This window comes from Theropithecus gelada, chromosome 5, assembly GCF_003255815.1.
Source record: "Theropithecus gelada isolate Dixy chromosome 5, Tgel_1.0, whole genome shotgun sequence".
Lineage (NCBI taxonomy): Eukaryota > Metazoa > Chordata > Mammalia > Primates > Cercopithecidae > Theropithecus > Theropithecus gelada.
Genome location: NC_037672.1, coordinates 138,926,871 through 138,947,671, shown reverse-complemented (window position 1 = coordinate 138,947,671; position 20,801 = coordinate 138,926,871). Strand labels below are relative to the sequence as shown.

Genomic DNA, 20,801 nt, shown 5'->3' with positions numbered 1-20,801 from the left:
TGAATTAAGGGAATAAATGAACTCATTAATTATGACTAGTTTAAAAGACTTCTTCAATTTGTGCCATTCATTTGATTAATTTGGACAGAAGTAAAGAACTCATGTTGTTTTTATTTAATCCTACCTATAATGCGTTTATTTCAGTCAATTTTGAAAGGATATAACCCCTTTTAATCCCACAGTTAAAGCATAAATATTATAATTCCTTGATGGCAACACAGCTGGCTACAATTCTTACAGCCTGTCTTATTCTATCATGTATCATGATATTCTCATAAACCAAAGATTACTTTTAGCCTCTGTGACATCCACTAAGCTTAACGTTATTTTGCATTAATTTCCACAGAATTATGAAATTAGAAATTTTCTGAAACTATTTTTCTTAAATCCTAATCAAATTTGAAAAATTTTATTAATTTTATTGAATCTATTTTTATATCTGGTTGATGGAAGTCCTTAGTAACTTTACGTGGCTCAAAAAAATAAGACATGATTTTATAAAATCTATTTCTGGGCAAAACACTTTCAATGTAAATACTTATATAATTTACAATAATAATCTATCTTAATTAGAATATTGTACATCTATGCTTACTCATGAGTTTTCAAATTATCCACATGGTGAATATTAATCTAGATTTCTAGACCCAATATCTCAGTCAAGGCTCTGTCATGAGACAAGTTACATTGCAGCTTTTTGTTGTTGTCCTACATTTTTGCATTTTAAATATACATTAAAAGAATGGTAAAAAAAAAAAAAAAAATACAAAGAATAAGATGTGACAGAGATCACATCCGGTCCACAAAGACTGAAATATTTACCATCTGGCCTTTTACAGAAAAAGTTTGCCAATCCCTGTCCCCTGGGATACTTCCACTTGAATAGCCTATTATTGCCTCAAACTTAATAAATCTAAAATCAAAATTTTTCTACCCAGGCAACATTCTCTTCTTTTAACTCTCTATTTCTGCTAAATTCAACATGATGCAGCCATTAACCTTGGCTCAGAAACACCCTGGGCAGCTCATCTGAGCGTCTTCTCTGGAAGAAATCCAGAAGTTTCTGCCAAAACCCACAGGGAACATGGAAGATAGCTGAGGGGAGAGTCAGAGGCTTGCATGAAGAGGCAGTAGCCAAGTGGCATAAAGGAAGCTGAACCCACCACATCAGAGACAGCTTAAAGGCCTGGCCCAGGGAGGTAGGTTGAGGCACAGGAGAGCTGCAGTGTCTCTCTCAAAAGGCCTTCCATCCTAAAGAAAATACCTCTCAACAAGGATGTGCATGTATTTCCCACCATATGTGGCACTAGGTATGATCTCTATCTCAAAATCAATCATTTCATACGTTTTAATAAAATTATACAGTGATTTAACCACAACTGTAAAATATGTGTTAATAAAAGGTAATTGTATATACATATTTTTAATGCACAGATTAAATTTCTGTAAAGTGAGCTTTACTAACTGTGACAGTAGTCAAAGTGTAATGTCCCATGAAAAGGTTAACAATGTCAGGTTAGTTTTCACAGAATATTAACATAACCTATTGTACCAGAAAATTAAAATAAGAGAAAGAATTAAATAAATAAGCTCACTAATGGTAGATGCTGACAGTGAGGTTCATGCTGATTTATCTATGCATATATGTCTAATCCCTAGAGGGTTCTGACAACTTTCTAAGTATTATATACATTAGGATACCAAGAAAAACATAAATACACCCCACATTACCTCACATTATAAGAGAACTAAAAAAACAAAAGATGCTTTAAGAATTAGCATTTGATTCAACTCTACCCTTCCTTCCTATAACTGAAAAAAACAGAGCCCCAAAAAGCAGAAGACAAACTTATTTCTCAGTCTTGCTGGCTAGACAAGACACTCACATTTTTATTTTTTTAAAGTAAGTGGCATACAGAGTGAAAAAAGAAGGTATGAATTAAACCATAGGTGCTGAGTGGGAAAAACAGTTTTTCTCTACTCTCATACCACAACAATCAACACGGAAAATTTCTGTGACCAAGTGTGTGGGGATTTCTCCCAACCAACAAGCAAGCAGTCAGTTCTGCAGTGGACAACCAACTCTCTACCTGGAAATAGCCTCCTGACACTATCTACCTGGAGACAGCATCAGATCACACAGGTTGGAGGCTCAGTCCCTACAAGTCCCAGGTTATTTTGCCTGGGTTTCTAACCAACCAGTTATAAATGAGAGTTCCCATAGCCTGGTCCCTGGGTTTCATTAATTTGTTAGATTGGCTCACATAATTCAGAGAAACACATTTACAACTTTATTATAAAGGATATTTTTAAAAATGAAAATAAACAGTCAGATGAAGAGATACACAGGGTGAGGTCTAAAGGGTCCTGAGCACAAGTGCTTCCATTCCTGTGGAAGTGGGATGTGCCACCCACCCACACGTGGATGAGTTCTTCTTCACCTTTCTGCAAGCTTCCACAAGTTCAGCTATTCAGAGGCTCCCCCCATTCTATCTTTCTGGGCCTCTTATGGAAAATTCATTGGATAGGAATGATTGAAGCATGGACAACCGTGTAAAAATATGACTGGACAAAGAGAGTATAGCCTAATATGAATAGACTGAGTGGGGCAACCCAGCAAGGACTGTTGAGATTTTTCTTGGCCTCTCTGTGCAGCATTCCTTCTTCCTGGGTATGGTGCAGGAGGACCCCTTCAGAAATGGGTATCTTATGACTTACAATCAGACAAATTCTCTATGGCCAGCTCCAAGACACAAAAGGAGGGAAGATGAGAGTATATTTTTAGTTTCTATAGCTTTCCTTGGGGAGAAAAAGGAGAAAGTTTAAAAAAAGTGGCAGGGGAGGCAGAAAGGCCAGGTGGGGTGGGTCACACCTGTAATCCCAGCACTTTGGGAGGCTGAGATGGATAGATAGCTTAAGACCAGCATAGGTAACATGGTGAAACCAAATCTCTACAAAAGAACACAAAAAATTAGCCAGGCAGCGTGGTGTGCACCTGTAGCTCCAGCTACTCAGGAGGTTGAGATGGGAGGATCACCTGAGCCCCGGAGGTCAAGGCTGCACTGGGCCAAGATTGTGCCACTGCACTCCAGGCTGGCTGATAGAGTGAGACCCTGTCTTATAAAATTGAAAATTTTAAGTTAAAAGGAGGGGAGCAATCTCTTGTGATCTGCCCGCCTCAGCTTCCCAAAGTGCTGGGATTACAGGAGTGAGCCACCACGCCCGGGGATGTAGTGGTAGGCGCCTGTAGTCCCAGCTACTGGAGAGACTGAGGCAGGAGAAAGGTGTGAACCCAGGAGGCGGAGTTTGCAGTGAGCCGAGATCATGCCACTGCACTCCAGCCTGGGCGACAGAGCGAGACTCCGTCACAAAAAAAAAAAAAAAAAAAAAAAAAAAAAAAAAAAATTGGAGAGGAGTGTCAGGAAAAGGTCAGAGAGAGATTCAGTTTTCTGAGTCCTGCTTCTGAGCCCTAAACAGCCCCAACATTATGACAAAAGGCTGTCTTTCACTTTTATTACTTTAAAGCTGTTTAGAAGCTGCTTCAGAAATCAAGAACAAAAGACTAAATACTTTAACAAAAGACATACCTATTGTTTTAGTCAACTAGGAAAAACAAGATCTATGGGAATTATGAGACAGAAACCATGGACAGAAACCAAAATATATACCTAATAATATCAACAATTCTTATATTTATCATTCCATGTCTCAGCGGTATGTAGGGGAAATTACCTAATCCACATTAGCAACAAAATTATATAATAGTTAGGAATGAATATGGTAATGTATGGAAATATATAAAGAAATCAGTAAAACTAGATTGAAAGGCAGAAAGAACAATTAAGGAATTTGAGAAGCATACTTTATTCCTAGATGGAAACTATATATTACAGAAATATCATTTTTCCAAATTATTTCATAAGAAATAAATTCGGAAGTGAAATTGACATATAAGAATTGACATAAGAAGCGAACTTGACACTATGATCCTTAAGTTCATCCAAAAACATCTACTAGTGAAAATAATTTTTAAATAGAAAAGGAATAAAGAGGAACTAGACCTAGTAGATGTTAAAATTTATCACAAAATAAAAACAAGTTTGTTCTATCAATACTAACATATTGACAGTTGACTCAATGAAGCACTGTCTGAATCTTGAAGCAGCAGGTAAGGGACAAGTTACTACTTAACAAGGATTTTGTGAAGCATTCGTCTAGGTCTTTAAGAGATTTATATTCTCATCTCACTTCCTATGACAAATAAATTCTAGTTTAAAAAAAGACATTCTAGAAAAAAAGTAAATATTTACGTAATTTCTAGATGAGCTCTAATATTTCTGGAACTTCTCAGTGACAGCAGAAGCCCATCTTAACTACAGTGGCAAAGAGATCAACTGGTATCATTCAAGACTCACATACCTGCCCAACCTGCTGTGCCAAGTCTCTGTGAGTCCATCCTTGGGCAAGGATGAATCATTTGAGGCAATGTCTTGAGTTCCATTCATTCATTTTTCCATTGTTTATTAAGAAGAGGAAGTGTCATAGATATATTAAGGAGATTCTTAGGAGGATTTGGGGTATGTATTAATTGCCTCTTTCTGAAGACTTATATCGTTAGATCCCAGCCTCCCTGAGGACAGGAAGCCCAAACTATCCCAAAGGAATGAGCCTACATGGAGTGGTCTACATGAATAACAACTGAGACCTCCACTTGACACTTCTCATCAACCTGACATGCAAACAAATTATCCTTCAGGTACCTCAGGGAGCCAAACCCAATCAGTTGCCTGTTTTTGAAAATAAAGGTTATTGGAACCCATGTTCATTCATTTATATATTATCAATGGTGTCTACTATCCTGAAACAGCAGAAATACGTAGTAATGACAGGGACTGTACTTAAATCCTGCAAAGCCAAGAATACTTACTCTCTGGCTCTTTAGAGAAAAATGACCTGCTTCCTGCCTCCCAGCCTTCAAGTCTTCCATTGAAGTCCCATGCATCTGGAGCAGAAACAACCATACCTGTTGTGCCCTGTCTACATTCCTGATCTGCAGAATTTATGGGCATAATAAATGGTGTCTTTATTACATGAAGTCTGAGAATAATTTGTTATGCAATCTGAGCACCTGGAACATAGGTAAATATAGTGCTTGGAAAATTTCAAACTTTTGTTTGTTAAAATCTTGGATGATCTAAACCCATTTCTTCCCTGTTCCTCCATCTCCCAACACACATACATTCAGATATTTGTAGTCTTTAAATTCTACCTAAGATTAAGAAACATGCCCACCTATCTCCCCTTTAGTGTTTGCAACCTAATATACTTTCCTTCAAGAAAGCAAATAGTAGTTACAGATGTCCTAATTAGCCTTAAAAATAAAAATGTTTTATTCATGTGGGAGAACTTCAGTTTTACCTGATGTTTCCAGATCTCCCAAACCATGAAGTCTCATTTCACAGTTAGTCTTTGTTTCCTAATCCCTGTAAGAATCTCTAATGAACAAGCAACACCCTCCAGTCTCATAGCACGGGTAACTGTGGTTCATAGTTCATGCAAAGAGATGTCATTAAAGTACACAGAATCATTTTCTGTATTTTCTCCTTTTGTCATTCATCAAAATGAAGGTTTCATGAAGAAGATTAAAGGTCATGAAATAAAATATACCGTCATGATTCCTTTGAAATGTTTTATGCATTTATTAAAACTAGGGCAGTTTGAAGTGAAAGGTCAGCCAGTGATAATCAATTTCCTTAAAATTGATATGATTCTCATTAAACATTTAGCATTCGGTTGTCATCTCAAAAATAAAATAAAGTAATGTTTCTTAAAAAGTCAACACAGGAATATTGATAGATCTGACAAAATAAGAATTACTAATTTCTCTAAGTTAATGTATAATAAACAAAATGATAGAATAACCAGACTTTTAAAAGGTGAGATAAAAATGTTAAAATGTACTTGTTCCTAAATATATTAAGGAATTATAAAGTTTGTTTAAAAAACTACAAAGCAAAAATATCTCTAAAGAACTTGAACAGATAATTTTAAGAAATACAAATAGCACATGAATGCTTTAAATAACTCAACTTACACAGTAATCGAAAGAGGTGAAATTTTTCACCTTACATAAAGGAATTGCAAATTTGTATTTTTATATTTTTTTCTATAAAAGTAATATGTTCACATGGCTGAAAAACAAAACAATATGAGAAAGTGTTTACGTAAGAATTAGGCTTCGATTCCAGTCCCATTCACCCTATTTGTTGTCCCTCCACTCTGGTCTCTGTAGACAACCATTTCTATTAATTCTTATGCTTCCTTGAAAGTTTCTTTATAAAACGCAAGCAAATTTAGAAATATATACTTATATTCTCTCATTTCTTAAATAAAATCAAATAAAAACTAGCGTCTTATGTGGAGTTGAACACCTTTGTTCTGAGTTGAAATGCTATTTGCAATTCTTTTTATATAAACTGTTCATTTACGTTCTTTGCCAACAGCTCTACAGTTTATATTTCCCCACATGCCCCAGTTTCTAAAAGCTCTTAATATATTAGGAAGTGCTTGGTGATTGGAGAAGTAAATATTTTTCTCAGTTTATCATTCTTTTGAATTTCCCCAGAGGGTGTTTTTGTTGTTGGTTTTTTGTGTGTGGGGTTTTTTTTTTTTTTTTTTTTTTTTCCAACCAAAGGATTTTTTTTAATGAGTCAGATGTATCTCTGTTTTTCCTATTTTAGATGCTGGAATTGAGTAATGGTTAGAAACTTTCACAGGTTATTTGGGGGTTTTCTAAATATTAAGTCACAAAAACATAAAGGTTTTACTTCCACCTACTTAGGTCTTAGAGCTTAAGACTTAACTTGTCTCTTGCATCTGCTTTGTTGGCTAAAATCTCTGGTACAGTATCAGTAGCAGGGTTGAGAATTGTGCATCCTTATCTGATTTATACTTTTAACTGAATAAGCAGAAATGCCTCTAGTGTTTTTTTTTTTTTTTTTTTTCCATTACAATAATGGCTTTGAGACAAGATGGTGTGTTTGTGTGCATGTGTGTTTGTGTTTGTTTGTGTGCATTCTTAGGGCTCAAAAAATAATATTTCAAAATGAAGTCCTCAGAAGCAGCCTCAGAAGCAAGTTTCTCTCTGATCTTCTATTCTCGTGTCTCTCAGCCTCATTCTTCCCCACGGAGAGCTATAGAAACTAGAAGCCCTCTTCTTCAACACAGGTCATAGGAGCCAGAACCTCTTTTCACCAAAGCCAGGCATAAAACCTAAAAATATTACTCTAAACTTCCCTGACCTTTCCATGTAACAGTTGGCCAAAAAGAAATTAAGACTCTCATTCCAGAGGGGCCATATCCCATACCTGGGAGGAAGGAAAGTTGCATAGATAGGGCAAGAAGAATCCGAACAGGCTTTGTTGAGATTTCCCCACCAGGTCCATTAACATTAGATCATGCCATTTTTGTCCAAGTACAGTTCTACATTAGCTGTTTATGCTTCAATCATGCCTAGCTAATGAAGTCTCCATAAACGTTCCAAAAAGACGAGTATGAAAATGGATAGTTCACCCTGAGTCTTTGGGTCTTCATTTTTGAAGGCTTCTGTGTCACATGAAACTATGATCAACTAAGTGTGTTATGCATTTCTCTTGTTAATTTGTCTTTTGTTAGAAGGGTGTAGGCTGTGACCTTTACAATGGGGAAGAAAGGGATCACCCCATTTCTGCCCCTACAGCATAAATAGTTTGTCAGTTCGCCATGTTCATAAAATGTTTTAACTCTTATTTTATTGAGTTGTCTTATTAAAAAATATCCACAATGGCTGTTGAATTTGGTCGAATAAATATTCAGCATCTATAGAAATTACCATATGATTTTTAGACCAATTAACATGATAAATTATTTTAATAGAGTTCATAATATTTCATTCCTAGAATGAACCCTGCCTGCTTGGTCATGATATTACTTTTTTAATGAGTTACTTTTTTAATGATTACTATTTTAATGAGTTGCTGGATTTTTTTTCTGCCAATAATACAAAGAGTTTTGCACTGATATTCATAAATAAAATTGGGAAAATAGTTTTCTTGTGAAATTTTTATCAAGCTTAGATATCAGTGGCATTCTCACTTCATGGAAACAATTTGGAGTTTGTATTCTTCTCTAAGGGTTTAAATCAAACTGCAATTATCTCTTCTTAAAACAAATCATTAAATAGAATGTAATATGCAAAGGATGCATGTTGTAATAGCTAAGTAATAACAACAAAGGAAGAAAAAGCTACATAAAAGCTGAGTCAAACAGAAAAAAAATAGGTTGATGAATACAAACACAAATTATTTTAAATAAAAATGAACTAAATACTCTGTAAAAGACTAAGATTGTCAGGCTGAATTCAAAACAATAACATAAAACACAGCTACCTGCTGTTTACAAGAGATGCACGTGTATAACATAGAGAAAAAAACAGGCTGAAAGCAAGTGGATGAGAAAATCTATATCATGCAATATTAAATGAAATAAGCTGAGGTAGCTACATTAATAACAAAGCAGACTTTAAGGCAGGTAGCCTTATTACAAAGATGATGGTGTGCATTTCTTAACTATGAAAAGGTCAAACTACCAGGAAGGTCTCACATTCCAAAATCTATAGTCTTCTAAAATCACAGCTTTAAATCTTATAAGCAAATTCACCGTCATTGTGGGTAATGTAAAAACATCTCTTTCAAAAGCTGATAAAATACACAGTAAAAGAAAAAGTCAACAAGGACAGAGTAGATGTGGACAAAACAATAAATTTGACCTACCTGTTCTCTAAGGTGCATTGCACTCAATGGCAAAACTTACTTTTGTTAGGTCCTCTTGGAACATTTGCCAAAATTAACCATATGTTGGGCCTAAAGCAAGTCATGACAAAACTAAAAGGACTAAAAGTACTCAATGTTTTATTCTCTAACAGAAACCTGGCTGTGAAATCTAAAAATGAAAAAGACAACTAGGGAATCTTCAATTGCTTGAAAATTAAGCAATACATTTTTAAATAATCCATGGAATAGAAAAGAAATCCCAATAGAAATCAGAAAAACAATAAAGGTATGACGGGTATGACATCATCATTAGACACAGAAAAAAGTATTTTATTGAGGGGTATGATTCCAGGAAAGCAGAAAGAAGTGAAAATAAGGAGAAAAAATAACCACAACAACAACAACAAAACAGAAACGAAGGATGGAGGGAGCCAATATAACGGTGTGCAACAGAGTTCATCATTTCTAAGTGCACAGCAGTACACAAACTGTACTTTTAAGAGGTCACACTCAGGCAGAGAAAAGGGGAAGAATGTGTTGCTAACTTCTGTATCCCATTGGTCAAAGATGAGCCACACAGGCTATTAACTTGTCCACATCTCCATAAAAGGAGAAAAGTCCCAGGCACTAAGTGCACAATGCAGGCAGGAATCCAACTCTGCCTGTCAGGATGCACCTTGTGAAGTCCATTGGATCTTACGAGGAATGACACATGCACCAGCTCTGAGCTCCTCCAGCTTCCTCACTAGAAGCTGCCGCCAAGGCATACAACCCCTTCCTTCCAATGCATTTCTCTCCTTTTTAAAAGATGTGCTTTCTGAGATCTGCCTCTTATGGGGACAAAAACATCTTTCTCCAATTCTCCCAGGAATGACTTCCTATTTGAGTTTAGCTCCCACTCAAAACAGGGCTCTTTCCTTCTTACCTGCTGACAGTCAGCAACATCTGCTATCACCGTGGCCCCTCCACACTCTCATTCCTCCTGGCAGTGCTTCCTGCACAAATTCTGCTAATTTCAGTTGCTTTTGCCTATCTACAGTAACATGTTCTGGATTTTATGGTTACTCACTGTCTCTGGGTTTTGCTAGACCTAGTTTGTGGGACTCCCTTCAATCCCATTCTCATAATTTTCTCTGTGGTTTCCAAGATAAGAATTACATTTGGCATAAACTGCTGCCCCTATTCTTCATAGAACCAGAAAGAATTGTGAAACATCAGCACTGGTGAGGATGCAATATCACCAAGACTCACATAGAGATGATGAAGGTGTAGGGATGACAAAAGTGTCAATCTGTACATCATTTTTGGGATAAGATCTGAGCACCATTAAAATATTTATTACTTTAGACATCTTAGTTCCCTTCCTAGGAAATGTACCTAATGAAATTATCAGAAATATGGACAAAATTTATTCAAAAATACATTCACTGAAGTATTATTTATAATAATCAAAAATTAGAGAAAGGAATGGTGGGTTGGATCCTGTTTTGAATTAGAGTATTATATACACATTAAAATAACGTTTACTTATGTAATGTCACAGAGAAATGTCACAATTTCCTGTTAAACAAGCAAAACCACAATGCAACTTTTCAATCTTTTTTATAGCAATTACGTAAACAAAATAACCTGTTAACAGTCATGCATTTAGCTGCCTTCTAGTAAGTACGGCAACTGGTGATATTTTTTCCACTTTAAACTTTTCTGTAGTTTTCACTCTTCTATAATGAGCACATATTACCCTGATAATCAAAGAGATAAGAAGAAATAAAATTAAAAACTTTAACTAAATTGAGTTAAAAGTGGTGACTCAAGGCCACCCAAGCTTATAAGCTGCATCCCTAGCTAAAATAAAAGAGGAGGGGCCTTGAGTGAAAACATGCACTGGTGAGGTTTTTAGTAACTTAGTTGATACCCCAATTCTGCTTTATAAATGTGTTTATTTTCAGAATGTAAAAATTATAGCAAAGAAATCATGATAAAGACTACAAGTGAGATTCAGTTGGCAGAAATATTTCAAATGTTTCTTTAGCATTGAGCCCATTACACTCCCCAGGTGACTATCCAAAATAAAAGCTACCTTCAAGGGATTAACTGATACAAATAGTGCCTTTCTGGGTTCTTGTTACAGTAAGAGCAGAGTTCACCAAGGAACAAATTACACTTACTTGCCTGTTTTACTATGCAAATTGAAAGAGATACTTGAGGTCTTTAATTCCATCTAACCTAAATCCTGATATGAATAACTATTATTGGCCACCAAAAAGTAACCAGTCAAAGTGCCCCTGTTTTTAAGTATCCTGACAAAGGAGGCTGAACCTAAAAATGTAGGAGTCAAAGAGAATTCATAAAAGGAAAAGAGAAGGCACACGACACTCTTCTTATGACTTTGAAACACTTATTTACTACTCACATACTAGGGGAGATCTCTGTTTAAATCTCTTGCATATTTCAAGCGTAATTTCGTTTAAGCAAAATTCCCCTGCCATAGCTAATTTGCCACAGAACTGATCAGAATAATTTTGTTAAAAAAAGAATGTTTATTCATTCCATCAATATCTCAGTGACAAGACACTTTACAGCTACATTGCTATTACTAAAAATGTCTTAAATATTATCACTCAATACCCAAAATTTCCCCCTGCTTCTTTTTTAACCCCTCAATGGTAGCAATAATTTGTGTGGATCAGTAAGACATCAGCCAGGCACAGTGACTCACGCCTGTAGTCCCAGCACTTTGAGAGGCCAAGGTGGGCAAATCACGAGGTCAGGAGTTCGAGACCAACCTGACCAACGTGGTGAAACTCCGTCTCTACTAAAAACTCAAAAATTATCTGAGCATGGTGGCATGTGTCTGTAATCACAACTACTCAGGAGGCTGAGGCAGGAGAATCACTTGAACCTCAGGGGCGGAGGTTGCAGTGAGCCAAGATCATGCCATTGCATGCCAGCCTGGGCAAACAACCGAGACTCCATCTCACAAAAAAAACAAACAAACAAACAAACAAAAAACAAAAAAAAACCCACCAGTAAATTTGTTCTTGAGTTTGGGGAATTCTTAATGAAAATTCCAAGAAACAGTAATTTCTAGGAAGTTAAGGGGTAAGTTTCAGTTTATAAATAATTACTGTCAAAGAACATGATTTCCGTGTTTTTTCTTTGAATTTATAGTTATTTTATTTTTTCATACTAAAAATGATGGAAAAATAAAGAAACTACCTTTTTCCTCTTAGAGTTCTTATAAAATATTTCGATTTCCTTACACTCTTTTACTTATTTTACTGTTTATCTTGATCTAGTATACATGCTACAGAATTCTATCTGAGGATATTAATTAGAAATTATAACTGGAAGTGAAAATAAAATGTATAGATTCACTTTACCAGTAAGAAGACAGATGCTTAGATTTATTTCTGTGCTTTAATGCCACACACGCCCCATAATGAAGTTTCAGTCAATGATAGACTGCATATACAATGAGGTGGTCCCATAAGATTATAATGGAGCTGAAAAATTCCTAGCACCTGGTGAAAAAGACATCTGTATTAGTCCATTCTCACATTGCTATAAAAAACTACCTGAGACTGGGTAATTTATAAAGAAAAAACAATGTTTAATTGACTCACAGTTCTACAGGCTATACAGGAAGCATGACTGGGGAGGCCTCAGGAAACAAAATCACGGCAGAAGGTGAAGGGGAAGCAGGCATGTCTTACATGGTCAGAGCAGGAAGAAGAGAGAACAGGGGGAGGTGCTACACACTTTTAGACAACCAAATCTCATGAGAAGTCACTATCATGAGAACAGCAAGGAGGAAGTTTCTCCCTGTGATCCAATTACCTCCCACCAGCCCCCTCGTCCAACAATGGAGACACAAATCCAAACCACAATGACATCATAACGTCATAACACAGTGCATTGCTCAATTTATGGTGATGCTAGTGGAAACACACTTACTGTGCTGCCAGTCAAATAAAAGTATAACATAAAATTATCTACAGTACATAACACGATTATAACTATGTTGCTGGTTTATGTATTTATTATACTATACTTTTTTAATCATTATGTGTGGTGTACTCCTTTTACTTATATTTTCTTAAAAGTTAACTTTTACGCTGTTGGTGGGACTGTAAACTAGTTCAACTATTGTGGAAGACAGTGTGGCGATTCCTCAAGGATCTAGAACTAGAAATACCATTTGACCCAGCCATCCCATTACTGGGTATATACCCAAAGGATTGTAAGTCATACTGCTATAAAGACACATGCACACATATATTTATTGTGGCACTACTCACAATAGCAAAGACTTGGAACCAACCCGAATGTCCATCAGTGATAGACTGGATTAAGAAAATGTGGCACATATACACCACGGAATACTATGCAGCCATAAAAAAGAATGAGTTCATGTCCTTTGTAGGGACATGGATGAAGCTGGAAACCATCATTCTCATCAAACTATCACAAGGACAATAAAAACAAACACCGCATGTTTTCACTTATAGGTGGGAATTGAACAATGAGAGCACCTGGACACAGGAAGGGGAACATCACACACTGGGGCCTGTCATGGGGTGGGGGGAGGGAGGAGGCATAGCATTAGGAGATATACCTAATGTAAATGATGAGTTAATGGCTGCAGCACAGCGACATGGCACATGTATACATATGTAACAAACCTGCATGCTGTGCACATGTACCCTAGAACTTAAAGTATAATAAAAAAAATTATATAAAAAAAAGTTAACTGTAAAACAGCCTCAGGAAGTTCCTTCCAGAGATATTCCAGGAAGAGGGCATTGACATTATAGGAGATAACATCTCCATGTGTGTTACTGACCCTGGAGACCTTCCAGTGAGATAAGATGTGGAGGAGAAAGACAGTGATGTTGATAATACTGACTCTGTGTAGACCTAGGCTAATGTGTGGGTTTATGTCTTAGTTTTTAACAAAAAAAAATTAAAAAGTAAAAATTTTAAAATTTTAAAAACAGGAAAAAGCTTACAGAATAAGGATATAAAGAAAAACATTTTTGTACAGCTGTATAATATGTTTGTGTTTTAAGTTGTGTTATTACAAAAGTCAAAAAGTTAAAGAAAATGTTTGTTTCTTAACTTTAAAAAGTTATAATCTAAAGTGAATTTATTATTAAAAGAAGAAAAATATTTTAATAAATTTTGCATGACCTACGTGTACAGTGTTTATAAAGTCTACAGTAGTGTCAAGTAATGTCTTAGGCCTTCACATTCACCCACCACTCACTCACTGAATCAACCAGAGCAACTTCCAGTATTGTAAACTTTATTTATCCTAAGTGTCCTATGCAGGTATATATTTTTTTATCTTTTATACCGTATTTTTACTGTATCTTTTCTATGTTTAGATACACAAATACCATTGTGTTACAATTGCCTACAGTATTCAGTATAGTAACATGCTGTACAGGTTTGTAGCTTAGAACCAATTGGCTATACCATATAGACTGGACATGTATAGGCTATACCATCTTGGTTTGTGTCAGTACAGCCAAGGATGTTCCCACAACAGAATTGTACAACGATATATTTCTTAGAACATATCTCCATCATCAAGTTATACCTTACTATATTTTGTTAGTTATCGAGACTGAACTTGACCTTACATTTCTCTAAAATACTCCTCAAAAGTCTCAATTAGTCTTTTAAAAAATCTAATCTACATTACCTTCTAATATCCTTACATTAGTAAACTCATTCAAAAACTAGATGGTTTGATTACATTTATTATTTAATTTTAAGCACCCAAGTTCTTTCAAAATTAATCCAGTAATATACAGAAAGTGATATGCACAGTTCTGTCATTTTATATGCCTAGAATTGGCAAACTATGACCCAGAGGCCAACCCTCATCTGCTGCCTGTTTTTGTAAATAGTTCCGGTGGGACACAGCCATGCCCATACACGATGATGGCTGCTTTCAAGCAATAGGGCAGAGTTGACTCGTTGTGACAGTGATCATTTGATTCACAAAGCATAGAATATTTACTAAGTGGCTCTTTCCAGAAAAAAAAATTATGTGCAATATTCTGTGCCCTCAAATATATACTTTAAGCATGCAATAACAAACGGTATTTAAACCAAGATGCTCATTTTAAAAGTTGTGGGTATATATAACTTCACCTGTTTTGCCACATCTTCCTTATTATTAGTTATGCTATTACATAAAAGTATCTATATTGCCATGATACAATTTTTAAAACTTTACTTACTCGATTTTATATGGGCTGGTTATCTGCTAACATTGATTTCTGTGCTCCGTATGATGTCACCATCGTGGAACATGATGGAACACTGCTCCAAAGAGCCACATGGCCATATATTGGAATGGATTCTGTAAGAGTCAAAGGTAGGGATAAAAGGATTAATAATTATGTATTGAGTAATCCTCCCTTCCTCAGATTTATGGTTACCTACATACCTGATCATGCTATAAAAAAACAGGAAGACTCATATGGAGAAAACTATATAAGTCAAGACTGAACTTCTTAGGGAAATCTTTTCTATAATCCTCAGAGTTCCCCATAATTTAACTCATGTCCTTGCTGACTAGAACTACATCATTTTGGAGAAAAAAATATCGTATATCATTTTGGAGAAAAAAATATCATATATCATTTTTTAAAACCTATAATGCTTCATATAGCTCTTTAGTAAAATGTTTTTCTCTTTATCACAAAATATCACAAAGCACTTGTGATGTCAAATGTATTTGTTTGATATCAAGTTACTGACCAAGTCTAAAGAAGGTGTTGAAAATAAGTTGTAAACGTTTATTCTAAAAGTCAAGTGGCAAAGTCTCCACTCAAATATGAAGTAGTAAACTACAACATCACAATATAGTATAATATTTTAAGGTATATGTGATTTGAGGGGGGTATAAGCATGTCAACAGACTATATAATTGGAAAACCTAAAAATAGTATAACTTCTGTTTTTATAAGGGTAATCCAACTTATTATGCCATTTTAAAAAGTAAAGTAGTATAACTTTTATTTTATAAAATAAATTAAGAAACAGCTTAACCAAATTTCAGTATGATCCAAGAATCCTTATGAAGCTTTGTGTTGAAGAAAAAGATTAAGGTTTTTTAGAAAAACTTACATTCAATTTAAAAGTTGATCCTACACCCATACAGCCACCAATCTTAAAATTGTTTCTTCTTTTTTTTCTTTTTGTTTGCTTCTCTGCATCATATTTGTATAATACCCACCGCTTTAAATTTGATTTCACTTCCCATTTCCTTATCCAAAAAGAACATTTTCTTTTTCTTGGATATATTTTCCATTCTCTTTATGAACCTTCATCAACTCTACCAGGCACACTTAAGAGAGGCCCATTCCCTGAGCCCTTTTCCCTCTCCTGCCAGGAAACAAGCTTCCATCAATAACAACCAGAATTGATGAGTCCTGCAGGAGCATGAGAATGAAATTCGCAAGTCCCATAAAAGACATAGGATGAGCATTTAGACCCATCTGATTCCCAAACGGATGGTCCTTGAGAAATTGCTATCGCTGTTTATCTACACCTGTTTGCTTCCTGAGCTTCTAAAAGGAGAATAAATAAGAGCTTCTAAGAATGTGCTTTAAAGTTAGTTATGCTCCTCTCTCCTTTACACCTCATGCCAGTATACTCCTTCAATTTTATCAATATGGGCCAATGTTCCTAGGAAGATAGCAGGCTAGCTTCTTCAGCAAACACCTAACAAGAGGTAACCAAAATATTTTTAAAATAAAAAGCTCTAATTCAACTCTCTTATTCAATTTTTGCCCCAAGAGTCTGCCCCAAGTTAAGGAACATATACTTGAAAGCATTATAACAATGCACGTTTTTTCCATAACTGCACAGCAGAAATATTAAAAAATTAGGGCCTATCTATCCACATTATTGGCCTCTATATAGCCAAGTATGTCTTTGGGAAAACTTATGTCTGACCTTAGAATTTAATTCGCACATACTGAAATGGAAATGGATGCAAAGAATGTTATAAACTCTAAAGAACTTTCAGTTCAGTATACATATTTCATACAGCAAGAAACTGAGTCCCGGGAGACCGAATGACTTGCTGTGACCAGCAAGATATTCTAGGAACTGATAAGCACCTCCTTTAAAAATTTGAAGATTCTATACAGAGTTGTAGTGAACAATGAAATTCATTGTTCCAGTTGATAGCCCACAGCTGAGCCCCTCCTGAGAAATGCTTCCAATGGAAGAAAGCTGTCTAGCATCAGGGAGTGGCTCTCCCTTCCAGGAATCTGGCCTGCTTCCCTTCCAGAGTTGGAACATCTCCAAAGGGACATCCTGCCTCTAGAAGGCTCCCCATGGGATCCTGTGAGGCTACTGTTGCAACTGCATCACAGTCCAACTTCTCCCTCTGCCCACCCTGTTTTGATCTGCCCTCACTTCCATCAGGTGTTGTTCTTTAGAACATGCCCCAGTAAGCCTCTCACATGAACATTTCTATCTCAGTCTGCTTCCCAGGAACCTGACCCAAAACAATAGTGTATTCTGTTCCTTGAGAAAATGTGAGGTTGGGAAACACTTGGATTACATCGAAGCAGATTATTGCAAGATTTCTTTTAATTTGACAGTGTACACTACGAAACATCAACAAATACCCAGAGTTAACCAAAGTTATTTAACTATAGAACCCTTTTGGATATTGAACATCTCATGAGACTTGTGTTCTGTGGAATACGGTCTGGGAAACAGGAATACAGTCACTCTAGCTCACTTTAGAATATAAGTATTGAAATTACTCATGTGAATATTTTCTGTAATAGCAAAGAATGGAAAAAACCTAAATGTCCATCAGTAGGGGACTGTTTAAATAAATTATAATACATGCATGCAATGTAATATAATGCATCCATAGAAAAGAATGGGAAGCTTTTTTAACACTAGCATGAAAATATATCCAAGGTGTATTTTTTAAGTAAAAAGAACAAGGTAACTCAACAGTGTTTATTTGGTTTCAGAAAGGGGGATGGTTAAACACATATGTGCATTTTTGTGTGTCTGCACAAAACATTACACTAGAAAATGACAGCACTGGTTGCACCTATAGAAGGGAATTGGAAGGCGCTTTGAACCGTTTGAAGTTTAAACCATGGGAATGTATTATCTATTCATAAAATTAAAACAAAATACCACAAAATATTATATAGCACAGATTTAAATACTTTGTCTAATCATTTATGAAGAAAATTTGGGAAAAGAACTATGACATTCTCCATAAAGCTACTTAGACGATGAACTCTTGGAAGACAAAATTCATTTAGAATGCCCAAAGCATGACACAGTTTCTGAACCAAAGGAGACTGTAAATAATTTTTTTAATTGAATTCTGTTACCTCCAATGCAGCAGCAATTTAAGATAGTACCCCTGCTGTTGTTGTTGTTTTTTGGTTTTGGTTTTGGTTTTTTTACAATGTCTGAGAAACTCTAGAAATGGAGAAAAACTAGACCTTACATGAATATACTTTCCTGGACTGGGTTTCCTGTGATTAGCCTGTAGTTAGCAACATTTTAAAGTCTCCGGACCTGTGTTGTTGATCACAGTAGCCATTAACCACATGTGGCTATTTAAATTTATCTGTAAATTAACTAAAATAAAACTAGAAATTCACTTTCTCACTTGAGCCAGACACACTGCAAGTATTCATAAACCACATGTGGTAAATGGCTACGATTTGAAAACAGAAGACAGAACATTTTCACTGTAGAAAGCTATGTGGGACAGAATAGATCCAGGTATAGAATTTGGTTTCAGACAAATCTGGGTTTGAAATCTGAATTAGCCCCTTACTAAGTGTAAGGTTTGGGACAAATTAATTTCTCAGGATCTCACTTTTTTTTTTTTTTTTTGAGATGGAACCTTGCTCTGTCACCCACGCTGGAGTGCAATGGCACAATCTTTGCTCACTACAACATCCACCTCCCAGGTTCAAGCGATTCTTGTGCCTCAGCCTCCCAAACAGCTGGGATTACAGGTGTGTGCCACCACACCTGGCAAAGTTTTGCATTTTTAGCAGAGACGGGGTTTCACCGTGTTGGCCAGGCTGGGCTCAAACTCCTGACCTCAAGTGATCTGTCCACCTTGGCCTCCCAAAGTGCTGGGATTACAGGTGTGAGCCACCGTGCCTGGCCTCAAGAGCCACACTTTTTTCATCTGTAGAATGGGGAAAATGGCAATTGTGAGGTGTAAGTGAGCTCATTCATAAAAGCTGCATAGAACAGGCCTTGACACACAGTGAACACTCAAAACTGTCACCTCTTATTAGCAGTTATCCAACACTGTGAATGTCACAGCTCACCACCAACCAGTCACCTCATCTATCACAATTATCCTACTCACCCTTCTCACAGGAAGATAAAAAGTATCCACTAACATCCCTATAGTCTAGTTCATTAAAGTGCCAGTTTGCAATTAATAAAGCTTGCCCTAATTTCTTTTTCAGGAAAGTCTTGCTATGAGAAAAAAAAGTCACGTGAACTAAACCTGTGTTAGTGATGTGGCTAGTTTATATTCTGGTACAAGCTCTTTATCAGGCCAAATACTAGCAACAAACATTTTTATATTTGGATGGTAGTGGTCTTACTGGGAAGACATACTCCTTGATATGATTTGAACATTTTCACAAAAAGGAAGGCTGTCATATTTTGCCATGAAAAGGGCAAAGCCTAGTATAGTAGCATTGAAGGGGCAGAGACAAACTGAGGTAGTCAAGGTGAGGTTTCTACAGCTGGTAAATTTGAGCGAAGTTTTGAAAACATAAAAACCATGATGGGGAAAGAAAGATAAGTAAAGAAGAATGATAAAGAAATAATACCAAGACAAAGGAAAGGGTAAGAAGGAAAAGAAGCCTTATAGCTTTAACCCTTCAAGAATAACGAAATATTTTCCTTTCATTCCATAGGCCAAGGCATTCTCTTTTAGTTGTAGCTTCCAACAACAGAATTTGTTAGGCCTGAATTTAGTAGTGGTCAATTTTGGCCTCTCAAGTACCATTATTATATAGTAGAAATTATATTTCATTTATATTATATATATTAATTACATATGACTATATATGTATGTCATACTTTTAAGCTCTAAAAATAGATATAGAAAGCTATTTTGATGGTTTTCTGAACAGTTCCAGCATTTGCAGTTAAAGATAAATAAGTCCAGACAACAGAAAGTTCCCAGAAATGCTTTTAAAATTAATGTCCTTCTTTTGAATTCTTCAGGTATTTATATAAAAAGATTTGCATTAGAATTATCCTTCATCATAAAAATCAGCCAATTATTACTAAACAATTTTCCAGTGCTGCCTCTTTAGATAATTGTTTAACTATTAAAACGTACCCTGTAATTTATAACAGCCATTTTGACACCAGTCTCTATGTGTTCACTCTGCGCTGCCACAGAAGACATACCTTGTCTGTTTTAGAACAAAATACCACCTGAGAATCTGTAATGATGCGCATTTCTTATTACCTGCTGATAATAACCCATTCGGTGAAAAGGACACCTAATGATAGAGCACATCTCCCACTCACAAATAACTGGACTCAAACATTGCTATTGCATCTCACCAGCCCCTTACAGAAGCAAAGAGATGCGATGACCATAATCCTCAGGAATAACACTTAAATTTAAAAATCTAGGAACAGCTTATCTTTTATTAAGCACAAATGCACATTAGACTGCAAATCCTCCAGTACTCTTTCTCCAGACAGTTTCGCTAGACTTGGCTGTCGTTCTTCTTGCTTATTTTATTATTATTATTATTATTATTTATTATTTATATTATTATTCTTGCTGATTAGACCTCTAGCATCTCTTGTTCCAAATACTTAGCTTCGTATGAAATGTATCAAGTGATTTAGTCTGAACATTAGATCCCTGTGGCAGTCCCAAACGTCTTGTTTCTAAAACATTGCTTTCTAGTCTACTTTCTGACA

At 35.8% G+C, this 20,801-nt stretch overlaps 1 protein-coding gene across 3 annotated transcripts in view; it reads right to left on the bottom strand.

Annotated features, from left to right (window-relative positions):
• IL15 (interleukin 15) overlaps positions 1 to 20,801 on the bottom strand; it is a 97,962-nt gene that overhangs the window by 61,102 nt on the left and 16,059 nt on the right. For 2 of the 3 annotated variants that reach the window (XM_025385767.1, XM_025385768.1), the window contains exon 2: positions 15,065 to 15,186. The gene's annotated coding sequence lies outside the window, so the exon portion shown is untranslated. Of the gene's footprint in view, positions 1 to 15,064; positions 15,187 to 20,801 lie in introns of those variants that run through there. The other variant, XR_003119472.1, reaches the window with a different exon arrangement.